The 12,875-nt window shown below is 36.7% G+C and overlaps 1 long non-coding RNA gene across 2 annotated transcripts in view; it reads right to left on the bottom strand.

Annotated features, from left to right (window-relative positions):
- Positions 1–10,715, bottom strand: part of LOC113254074 (uncharacterized) — an 88,925-nt gene extending 78,210 nt beyond the window's left edge. For both annotated transcript variants that reach the window (XR_006409331.2, XR_003315638.4), the window contains exons 1-2: positions 10,222–10,715; positions 2,565–2,646 (exon numbers count right to left, since the gene is read on the bottom strand). This is a non-coding gene — a long non-coding RNA (uncharacterized LOC113254074). The remainder of the gene's footprint in view (positions 1–2,564; positions 2,647–10,221) is intronic.
- Positions 10,716–12,875: the final 2,160 nt, after the last annotated feature.

Genomic DNA, 12,875 nt, shown 5'->3' with positions numbered 1-12,875 from the left:
TAGACAATATACTTGATTAGATTCACAGATTAAAGTTTTCTACAGTTAATTTGGCTACTTTATGAGTAGATTATGCACACACACACATATACATAATATATGTGTATATAAAAACTTTTTTGAAAGAACTGATACTGATTCTTAAAGAATCGGGAGAGAAGCAGAGCCCAATCTAGATTGATCTTGTTTATAAAAAACATTCTTTACAAGATGCCTTTTATACACACCTGTGAAATATTTATCTCTCTGTAAATGAATGTGTTGGCGCTCTGCCCCACAGAATGTAGTAAATTTGAAATGTAAGTGTGGAAATGAATCCTTCCTAATCCCTTTCATTAAATCAGATGTTTCTATCATCTGACAAAGAAATGTTTGATAGGGGCTCTAATTGGGCTCCCCCATTCCCCCTCCAGGCCCAGTGTTTGAGGAGCAGAAGTTAAAAATGAGTGCCTCCTTTCAGATCTTAAAGCACAAGCCAGGCACTTCAGAGAGCAACTCACCCCAAGGGGGAGGATGTGGTTCACAGGGAGCAAAGGCATCAAAGCAGGCCCTGTGCTGTGTGCTCTCCTGAAACTCTGCCTCCCCCTGCCACATGAGCCGGATAGTCTTGCCTCCAGGACAGAAATCACTCTGCTTTTCAGAGCTCTCTCCACCATCACACATGGGCACATTCTCATATGTCTTTACAACTTCTAGGCCTGGTACAAATTTCCCATCAGTTCAGACTGCCTCTCATAGGCTTGCTGGTTAGGTGTCAGGGCTAAGGAGGTACAGAGAACCATAGTGTAATTTAAAAGAAGAATGATCCTTGGGGCGCCTGGGTGGCTCAGTTGTTAAGCATCTGCCTTCGGCTCAGGGCATGATCCCGGGGTTCTGGGATCGAGCCCCACGTCAGGCTCTTCTGCTGGGAGCCTGCTTCTTTCTCTCCCACTCCCCCTGCTTGTGTTCCCTCTCTCACTGGCTGTCTCTCTCTCTCTCTCAAATAAATAAAATCTTTAAAAAGAAAAGAAAAGAAAAGAAAAGAAAAGAAAAGAAAAGAAAAGAAAAGAAGAATGATCCATGCATTCTTTCATTATTCATTTAGTAAGCATTTATTATCTACCAGGAACTGTGGTTAAAAATATCAAGAACATGTCTACACTTGCAAAGTGGTCCCTGCACTTGAGTACTTTCAGCTAGAGAGAAAAAAATAAAATGGTAAAAAGAAGTACAAGAAGGTTAAGAGGTGCCATGAAAGATCTACAATGTATGAATAGGCTACCAAGGAGGAATTCTCCCTGAGGGGTTTAGAAAATAGAAGGTTGAGGGATGATATTTTGTTCATAAATAATATAGGTACATTGGGACACATGGGTGGCTCAATCAGTTCAGCATCCAACTCTTGGTTTTGGCTCAGGTTGTAATCTCAGGGTCATGGGATCAAGCCCCAAGTCCAGCTTCACACTTAACGTGTGGAGTCTGCTTGGGATTCTTTCCCTCTTCCTCTCCTCCCCCTCCCTCACTCTCTCACTCTTTCTCTCTTTCAAATAAATAAATAAATAAAATCTTTAAAAAGTAATAATAATATAGGTTTGCTATTCCACCATTACAGCGTGAACGCACTTTCTTCACCAGTGGATAACTCCTATCTCTAAATAATCAACCAGTAGACATGATACTGGATTTATTCAGTCTTGCTTGGTTGCATAGGTTTAAATTTCACCTTCTCTCAAAACATTATTTTTAGTCACTAATTTTACAGTCTGTTCTTAGCTCTTCTGAAAGATGATAAAGTACTGCAATAATTATTAATGAAGAGTTTTCTTTTATTATTCATTTAACAGAGAGAAAGAACCTAAGCCCACACTCAGTGCATGCATGAGATCGTCCACCAAGGCCTTTAAAAGGCTTATGTAAAATAAACTTGGAGTCTGTACACTGAATCATCTGGTGGTGAATTGAAGTGTATGTTGTTTAAGTCCTATTTACTCTGCAGGCACCTTTTTGACTCACTGCTGTAAGTATATATAAAACTCTAGAGCTAAGATAGTTTTAAGTTGTCATCTGCACGAAGGAGGCCATAATCTATGGATCATTGCCCAGACAGATAGTGAGAACTCAGCCTGTCCTATGGAAGCTCAGTAAAGGTGTTAACTGTAGCTTGGTGAGCCAGTAGATGAGCTAAAAATCCTTCTGAATTCTCAAAGGGGCTTCTCAGTGGGGAAGAGTAAGTCAGTAAATAACTCAATATTTATCCCAGGTTCTCACAAATACTTGACAGCACTGTATTGTCTAGACTAAGAACTTAGCTAGTCTTTCAGGTCCCCAAAGTCACAAGTCTTCAGCTCTAGAAGGTCCAGTTTCACTCATTGCCACTCAGTGATAATCCTTAATAACTGAAGGTCTTTTGCTGCTACAGCTTTTTCTGCAAACTTCTATAGACTCATCAGCAGAGACCTGAATGACATGTATTTCTTCACACTGATATCTCTCAGCATACTTGTGGTATGCAGCAGGATGCAAAGAATTCAAAAAATGCAAAGAAATGAATGGCCTAGAAAACAATGCCTTGGGCTTTGACTTACCCATTTCTTAATGTTGGGGATGGAGACTGAAAAGTGACGATCATGAAAGAATCCGCTTCAGTGGAGAGGGTTCTAGGAATATCTAAATAAGTCAATATGAAGTTCAATTTAGTATTTAAGAAACTACACTAGAAGACTAAACTTCTCTTAAAGGAAAACTTTGCCCGTTCCTTAACCATCCATCACATAACTGAGAATCATACGGTGTTCCTGAAATAAGGTAGACTCTAGAAGAGAAAAATGCCCTACAGTACTATTCCAATTAGATCTCTTTAATCCTTGAATCACTCATTCACTCAGGAAGTTTCTATTCATTCAACACTGACTACCTAATTTGGCAGTTCCAGTGAAAAATGAAAGTCTGGGCCTTGTCTTCAAAAAGTATTAAGAAACTGAAGATGGTGACAGCAAAGCATTAAATCAAGAGTGAGTCTTTTTAAGCGCAGGTCCCTGTATGGTTGCACATGTTCCGCACTCAGGAAGCTCAGGCCTTGTGCTCATTACCTGCTGGGCATTGTACCAAATAATACAGAAGACAAAATTTGAATAGGAAGTAGTTCTTGCCTTCAAAGAGCTTAAAATCTAGTAGGGGAGATGAGACATGTCCAAATCCATAAGTCAAGGATATCAAGGGTGGCTAATTACCTAAAATGTGTCCGCTGCTTAGATTAGAAGAGGGAATGGAGTTGCATATCTGTGTTTGCTCCTCAGGAAGAGTGACTCTCTAAGTGCAATTCCCTCTCTCACATTATGCAATGGTCACACTTGTCGTTTTCAGAATGTTCTTCAGTGCAGGTGAAAGCACTGTTCCTTCTGACTGAACTGATTTCCACCTAATCTTTGCTTGGCTAATCCTGCCTCTTACTTTAGATCTCACAGTATTACGAGTTGAGAAATCCCCAAATTTAAATTAGGTCCCCCTGTTTTGCTCTCGTGGCTTTCTGGATCTTTCCTTCTAAGCATTTGTCACAAATTTTTAATTTTATGTTTACTTTGGTGAGTTTGCTTATATTTACTGTAAGCTCTTCTTCAGTTGTTCACTGGCATCGCCCTCCTTCCTAGCGTGAGGCCAGGGACATGGTCATGCCTAATAGGTATTTGTTAAATAAATGCCTGTTAACTATCAATCCTGACAGAGGTAGAGGTAGGGGATAATTAGCTGAGAGGGAGAAAATGTAAATAAAAGGGCTGAACAAACCTACAAGTTATAATTGGAAAACAACAAAGAGCCCACGTTGGCTGTAGAGTGGGCTTGATTGATGGCAGGAAATAAAGGGATTGAAGCCCTTGGGGAGGTGGGTGGGGCCATATTTTGGAAAAGTCTGAGACCCTAATGGACGAGTTTGGGTGTAAGTATAGGTAATGGGGATGGTTGTCGGATTTTTTTTAACCCAATAACTTTTTTTTAGTAGAATATAAGAAAATAGAAAAGAGAGTAGCATTTGAAGCACAAGTGCTTCTAAGCAACTTATGGGCTTATTGGAGTGGGTTTTTTGGAAGAGGTGATTGTCTAAAGAGCAGATTTAAAGAAAGTTAAGGCATGAATCCAGATAGAGAGGATTTGGGGAGGACATATGGAAACAAATATGAAGACAAGAAAAACACTTGACATTTTTTTAATAGAGTGAAGTTAGTCATCTAACATGTTGATCTTGAGAAGCACTTTTTAAAACAAGCGTTCTCCTTTCTTGTAACCCCTTGTTGAATTAATAGAGAAACTATTAGCTGTAGTACATTTGCCTAAAATAAGGAACTTAAGTTGAGAAACATGTGTAAGCTCAGTCTACAATAACCACATACAAAGTTTCATTTTCAGTCATTTTAACTTACAGAACTGCAAAGGGAGGCTGAATCCTCAATACTGTCACTTTTGGGGGTAACTTTTAAGGTATTATGAAGAAAATCACCATCTACTAGAATTCATATCACTCAGAAGCAGCTAAAGAGGTTCTGACATGGAAGTTTAAGCAGAAAAAAAAAAAAAAATCCCACCCCCCCCCCCAAAATTCAAGACCCAACAATAAATTATAAAAATAAAATATGTCTGTTCTTGGAAAAGTCTTTTTATTTAAATTAGATGTATGAAACAGAAACCAAATAAGCCATTTTTAAAATACACAAAAAAATGTTGTGTATTCAATCAGCATCTATCAAACATATTTATTATAGTGCTTTCGAGTGTTGATGTAAGGCAAATGCGTAGCCACTACCTCTGCTAAAAGGAAACAAAATTCTAGATTAATGTGGAAGAGGAGTTATATCTCTGTACTATCCACGACAGGCTAGCATTTCACATCGTGACATATTGCTACTGAACATGGCATGTGAAGTTGAATGATAGTAAAAAGATTGTTGAAACTTAATGATTACAACACATGCTTTAAAACTCAAGGCTTCTATTACCGGGTTTATGACTCAGATGTCATTCCTAATAGGGTTATTTTTTTGTTGCTGTTCAGTTTTTAAACTCCTACTAGTTAATCTATGAAGATGAATCATAGCCTGCTTCAGATCCTTCATCCATTTTGAGACTTTCTTTCAAACTACCCAAATTATTAATCAAGGCAATGTATATTGGTGATTATTCACTCATGATTTCAACATCCATTAATTGTCTATAGTGTGACTAGAACTGTGCCAAGTGCAGATGATACAAAGAATAATAAGACAATGTAGCCCAAAAATAATTTTCAGTGCTCTGTCTTCTGCTTTGATAATTATTTGGAAGAATATTAAACATTTGGTTCGTCTCACCTTGTAAAGTAACAGTAAATATTTTCCTTCTCACACTAAGCAGCTAATACATTCTATTTCTGTGGTTTGAATAAAGCAAAATAGGCACCACAAATAATGTAAACAATATTCCTAGATATCTTTTCATAGCTCTGGAGGGAAAAGATTGGTTTTGCTACAAGCTAGTGAGGAGAGAGATGAAGAAGAGATAGCCTTCTGCAAAGAAATTCTCTAAATGGTAGTAATTGCATTGAGTTCACTTTTTTGCACTTAATATTTGTTCATTTAGACATAAAAATTTTGCAAAATGTTTCTAAATTCCCCCTTGGTTTCTGGTAAAAACAATGGGTGCAGAAGGCATAAGGTCTGTTTGACCTTAGAAGAAATATTCGTGGTCCAATAAAGGAGAAAATTTGTTGAAAAGGAATTTTATTACGTGGGATGTGTAAACACTCAGAAATTTTAACGAGCACCAGCATCAACGACAGGACCATCAATCTTTAGAGAAAGGTGGAGCAATTTGGTTTCTGAGTGCTTAGTGTACAGTTTGACTACTGTTTCCCACATCTTAAAGGAGCATATAGGATTTTTGAGCAGGAATGTTAACAGCTTCCCCGACTTGGAAAAAAAAATTGTGAAAGAGAAACAAAACCCAGTGAAACAAAGCAACATTTACAAATATTAATCTAAATGAAACATCCCCCTCTTCTCCTTTTCTATTGTTTTAGGAGCATATTCATACTTATTTCACACTGACAAGTCATGTTAGCAGTTGAAGAAGGCTGGCTGCACTTGGTGTTTGTGTTGGTGTTATAAATAGGTATAGAGGAGACAAAACTCTGCTCTGTAAACCAAAAAGTGGTCGACATCAAATATGCCTGTGTGATATAGGCATAACCCTCAGTGGTCTTAAGCGTTTACATACTGCTTAAATTCTCGGTTACTTTAAGGACTTGGTTTTAGGGGTTTCTGTTTGTTTTGATTGTTTCGGTTAGGTTTGGCTTTTGTTTTTGTTTTGTTTTTATTTTTTAATCTTTAAAGTGAGTCACCGCTTCCTAACAAAAGAGAAGATTAAACTGTTAATGTTTAAACATTATTATGCGCTCTGCTCACCTCCCTGGAAATCTTGAGGGTGCGGTAAACAGGGAACGGATTAAGGAGAAGCTTGTAAAGGCATAAAGACATGCTTTGCGCGTCAACTTTCCGAGATTATTGCAAAAATGAACTCTCCCCCCATAGGCTAACCTGAAACATTACAAGGTTGTTGAAGAGCCCTGAACAAAGCAATGATGTCAAACATCACTGTAAACAAAAGCTGGATCTGTGGGGGTTTGGGAGTAGGGTTATTATCAAGAAAGCTGAGTGCTAGCATTGGTTCAGCTACTGTCTATAATACAGATTCTCAAAATGTGGCAAGTAATCCTGAATGACCCATTCAAACATAGATTGCTGGGTGCCCCATCTGCAAATTTTCTGTTTCAGTAGGTCTGGGGTGGGACCCAAGAATTAATAACAAGTCTTCAAGTGACCCCCCCGCCCCGCCCCGCCCCGCCGTTTCTGATGAGACCATCGAAAGAGGGGTTTGAAGGACATCAGGACTACCGAAGGAAAGTAAATGTAGGAAGTGGCCACAATAGAAAGCAATGGAGCCTGCAGTAGAGAGAAAGAACGCCCTGCCCCAACAGCATTCAGGTTGGAAAGAAAGTAATGAGTGCTGTTCTAGCTAAACTACAAGGATATGAGCCTGATTCATCCTGTTTGCTTCTGGCACTCAAAGATCGTTTAGGGTCCTTCTATATCCTACTGAGATTCTAAGTACTCTCAATACAAACTTGATGATGACTTCATTAAATTTGGTCTCTGTGTTTTGGAGGCAGACAACTGAAGTTCGTGGAGAAAATGAGAAAATGGTAAAAGGAAAACCATAGTGAAACATCTCAGTAAGAGGGAGATTTCAAAAATAATTACACAGACTTAGGAATCTAGGGATAGGCAGCCACCTGCTAATGGAAGCTCAGGAACAACTCGTCTAAGTCCGGGGCAATGAGTAGCACATTGTAATATGTGGTCCATGGCTTGGCCACAAGGAACAGGGAACCAACATTTACTGGGAGCCTACCGTGTGCTATGATCTCTTCTAGGTACCCTTTGAATGTTTTTCTCATTTATCCTACAACTACTGTAAGGTGGTATTATTAAAACATTTTAGCGATGAAGAATCTGAAACTCAGAAAGGTTAGGAAACATGACAGATGTCACATATTTAGTAAATGTGGGATCTGGGAACTGTGGTCTGTTTTCCTCTGATGGCCATTTTGTTTTTTATTCTATCACTGCCTTTCCCTCAGCTGGAGAATTGAGAACTCTGAGAGGTCTGTCTCTGTATCAAACCCCTCCTCGGTTCTACTTTTCTGAGAATAAATGACCAAATTCCCCTTTCTCGTACAAATAACACAGCTACTACCATCCTCGAAGACAGACTATCCTAGAAGAGAGACTATATGTCAGTTATGTCATGTAAATTACTGTGGAGAAAGTGGAGTGAAATGCAAAGCAGAAGTTTTGAGGGCCAGCTAACCTCGATGAACAGCCTAGTTTCATTACTTGCTATCACTCTGTTTTTCTGGGTGGCATACCCAGGGTGAGGTAAATCATATCTAATTTATATGAGGATAATCAGACCAATGTGACACAGCTGAGAACCAAGTGACAGAAGCATAATTTCTGCCATCTTGCAGAGTTTACAGAAATACTGGTTTCTTCTGCTTTTCTCTGACTAATATTATAAGCCCAAACACTCAGAAACTGTTTTTGCTACTCGTTAGCAGCTCTCTCTTGTTTTTCTCAGCAGTCCCTTATCTTAACTCTTTTACTTTTGTTTCCTGTTCTGCTGGTCTCTTCCGCTTTGCAGTGCTTCTAATCTTTCAGGGAGCAAAAATGTCTTTTGTCTCATTACCTCCTTAGAAAATACACACTAGCCAGATCGTAACATTCTCTGGAGAAAAGATGCTGTCTGAATGCAAAGTTTAAGCAGCCTGAAATTGCACATGCATACTCATATTCCCCAATTTAGTTTTATGTGTATATTCTACAAAATTAGTTTTAATCTTTCCTGAGTATAAAAGTAAATATGCTAATTGTAGAAAATACTAAAAAAAACAGATATTTATTTTAAAAAGGAAAAATCCTCCAAAATCCTGCAACCCAGGAAAAAGCCTACATTGTTAATATTCTCAAATATTTTCTTACAGGTTTGTATTCATCCTGTGTGTCTGTATGTCTATGTGTTTATAATTGAGTTCCTGTGGCTTATTTCACTTGAAATTATACCATATTCTTTTCCCCTGGTCATTATGACTTACTAGCAGTTTTTAATGGTTGAATAATGTTTATCATATGGCTAGCCCTGCCTTCTATATCTGTTTGTTTATAGTCTCCCCATGAAAGAAGCCACAATATAAATATCTACTTAAGTCACCATTGCTTGAAAAATAGGACTAATGAGAATGCATGTCCAATCTCATAATTGTTTACTTAATAATTTGGAAAAAGTGTGGAGTGTACAGCTATAGCTTTGGCAACAGAAGAATTAAAGTATCAAAAATTCAGTTATCACACAGTGATTCAGGAATGGTTTTATAAATTCATGTTATATTTTATTATTATGAAAATGTTCACTGACATACCATTTTTGTTATTCTTTGGAAGGCAATCAGCTTCTATAAATACCTGTTGTGGCAACTAAGAATAAAGATGACTTTTGTGTCTTTATATTTCTATGATATAAAAAGTATTTTTCAAGAAGGGAAATACCAGTTCCTAATCTTATACAAAATAATACAAATGATAGATGGATAGGGGTTTATATACTCACTGAAAGAAAATTTGAGATTTTAGATTGTAATTCTTTTATTATTTCACATTCCAATTGCTCTATGCAGTCTTTATTCACCCCCGCTGTATGAATCCAGGCAATTTTTCATTCAGTGACTCTCAGTTTTCTAATCCACAAGGGCAGTTGGACTAGATTTCTTAGGCCCATAATAGCCCTAATACCATGAATTTCTGTGTTCTGAAATGTTAATTGATACGATTTCTAATGTCAAAGCATAATAAAATTATAGTAAGCACCTTGTTTTTGAGAATGGAAAAGAATATGCTTAAAAAGATTTATTAGGTTTTTTTCAGATATGTTGTTACATATTATATTAAAATTTAAGAAATTAAAAAAAATACATAAGGTATCATGGTTAACTAGCCACTGATTACATAGAACCATATTATTGGTGTTTCCATAATTCATTATAGCAATCATTATTAAATATTTATTGAGTTCTAACAAAAAACTCTAGGAAGAGTATAAATCCAACTGGCCAGTGACCAGAGTCTAATTAAATAGCTCTAATCTAATACACAATCGGGAATAGGCACAAAACATGCATTTTCTTAAAAAAACTTGTTTAGTTAAAAAAAGAATCCTATTATCAGAGCACCACTAGCTTTAATAAGACAGCCATTTCAGTAAAGGACAGCCAATGGAAATATTCCTTTATCTGGTAAGATAAAGGGTTGCATAGGAAAGTATGCATTACCAGAATTTTAATTGTTTTGAGTATTTGATAGCATAAAATTTTTTGTGTTGGCTCAATAAACAGATTCCATACAAAGTTATTCTTGAGGAGTACTCTAAGAGTTGCAATCTTACCATACAAAGGCAAATTATAAAGTGCGTACTTGTTCCCAGTGCCTCTCTGGCTTCTTTTTGACTCTCACCCAAATCAATTAAAAAAATAAATAAATAAATATCAATCAATTTTCATTTTCTTTGGTTATATCTAAATAATGCCAATATATTTGACCAAAACATAGGAGAATCAGAGCTTTTGTTGGAATTCTGTAGAGGAATGCCTCCTTTGTCACTTACCTTCGTCACGTGAACGCAGCAGGGACCGGAGGCGTGGTCAGAGTGGTGACGGAGATGACCAGAGAATCAGAGAATCACTTCAAGCATGACTGACCAGAATGGCTTCTACTCTTCACTCCTGTGTTAACGATTGCTCAGACTTTTTCAAGAAATGTGTAGAAACATGTGTGAGGCTCAGCATGCTTCTCTTATTTTGCTGATAAAGACTCTCTGGCATTAGCCAAACAGGCTTCTTGGAACAGTGACCATTTTTAATGGCAAGCAACCGTGTCCTCCAACAAAAACCACCCTTTCACATTTTTTTTCTAAGCAGTTTGCTGATTTCCATGTAAGTGTTTACTCTTTTTTTTCGTAAGAGCCTAAAATGCCTTGCATTTTGGCAAAGGGAGCTAATTTTATCTTTTGGCTTCTAAATTATTTAAAATAAACATAAATGTTGACTGCTTGAACTTCCATTTTCACATCAATTGATATTCCTGACCTTTTCATAGGAACTAATGTTTCTGAAGGTATAAAGAAGCTGCTTATTTCAATAAATAAAAAAGCATGGTCATTTACTATTTCCAACTACTAAAATTTGTGGCAAGGAATCAAAACATGGGTATATCCAACCTGCGAAATAGCTGTAGTTAAAATATAAGCTGTTTAACATTAACTTTAATGTTAAGCAACCTCGCAAATGCCTTCTCTACAAGCCAGGGCCTTGCAGAAAGCCATAAAAGGGAAGGAATATAATTTTGTTTGCTGGCACTTACTGAAAAGCTAAAATAGAATAGTAACAGAAATCATATTTGCCAGCTCTAACCGAAGGAGTTGTGAAACATCATCTCAGAAGATTGTAAGTTATTGTAAAAATGTTGTAGTTACTGTGTTATTAACTATGTTTTATAGGAGTTGAAACTTTAGTTTAGCTGAAGATTATTTAGAGCAAAAAACAACAATTAAGTAGCATCGTAAGATCTAAATATGTTTCTCAAAATGTATTCCACACAGTGATATGGAGCATTTTAAAATTTAGCTTTAAGTTGAAATATGGTAATTCATTTTTTACTCCCTGATGAGAATTAGATTTTTTGCAATGATAGTTTTCAAGTATGATATTATAGTTTTCAAGTAATACTTTTGAAATAATTCACTTATTTTTCCGGTTGATGGATGAGAAGGGCAGTAAAACTATATGTTGATGATTTCATAAATTCTGAATTTTTTAAAGTAAATTTTAGCATGAACAAGTTAGCTAAAGCACACTTATAGTAAAAAATGGCTTGATTCATGCAGTGAATTCTTCTTTTTTAAAGTGGCTCATTGACTGTGGCTTTAGTAATGTAACCCTTTCAAATACAGATATGCGTTTGTACAGATTGCACATAGTCTGCAAAATTAATAAGCTTTGAATTCAGATCTGTATATAGAATTGTGAGGCACACAGGGAAAGTTTGAATAAAATGCCACTTCACTAGAACTCTAAAAAAATTAGTGCCAGCTATGGGTTTTATTTCCTAATGTTGCATTAATGCACACTTCAGTTCACCTTAAAAAATGGCTCCCAGTTTTGACCTATTAAATTATGTCATTACATTTCTGTGGATTTCCAAATGTAAATGTGAAAGATTTATGGAATTATTTTTCATTGCTTTTCTAATTATAATTTTTCAATCTTTGTAATATCCGAGGGAACATAACAAGAATATGAATCAATTTATATCTCCGTGGGTTTTGTTTTAATATAAAGAAAATGAAAATTTTCTGACTTTTTCCTCTGAGATTGCTTGCTTACACAATCTGAAAAACAAATTTGTCTTAAAATTTAAATTCAAATATAAAATCTTTTGCCAAGATATGCATTTAGCACTTTTTTTTTTCTTTCAGAGAACTTTGTTCCCTGTAAGAACAATTTCTACTATTAAGGCTCTATGTCCCAAAATAGTTTTAAAGTGGGAAAAGTAGTTTTAAAGAATCCCTGTCTTAACTGGATTTACTAATACCACTCTTCTCCTCTCCACTGCCTTCACTCGCATACACTTCCACAGGGCCCCTCGTCAACAAACCCACACACTATTTCCTCCCTAGATCAAGTGCCTTGCAGATGCCTTATGGGTTGCTCATGGACAAGGCAATAGAGATGTTATGCAAATGAGTTTCTGGGGTACATATTAATAAAAGGTACAGATGCAATGCTATGAACCAGCTGGCTTCTTTGTCCTCAAATACTGAGTTACTACATGTTTGCGGAATAGGTAAGCAACGGGTGGATTTACACACAGCTCCATGTTCTGCAGGGAAATACAGTTGCTTCAGAATTAGAACAGCAAAACTTGGCTCTTCTGAACCTAGAAGAGAAAATCTTTACCCTGCCTACTTCCTTATTTTGTGGTTTGGCTAACCAAAGGCAAACACCCTTTAACTATTTGGGGAAGTAGGTTCTTTTATGGGTTTGAGGACTTCTCTAGACTTCTTTTTGACAGGCTGTCCAGTCTAGGCTGTGATGTTTCCTGGTGTCTTCAAACACCTGAAAAGGCAAGACCTCTGTTTTCAGTTCTATATTAGCTTCTCCTCACACTAAGAATTTTCTCTCAGTCTTAGTTGCTCATGAACTTTTTTATTCCCTTGGCTTTCCACCAATGATATTCCTTAATTTATTGCTTTGAATTTCT

The sequence above is a fragment of the Ursus arctos genome, unplaced genomic scaffold (genome assembly GCF_023065955.2).
Source record: "Ursus arctos isolate Adak ecotype North America unplaced genomic scaffold, UrsArc2.0 scaffold_20, whole genome shotgun sequence".
Taxonomy (NCBI): Eukaryota; Metazoa; Chordata; class Mammalia; order Carnivora; family Ursidae; genus Ursus; species Ursus arctos.
Note: the sequence above shows the minus strand (reverse complement) of the source record. Positions and strands in the feature narration are given on the sequence as shown.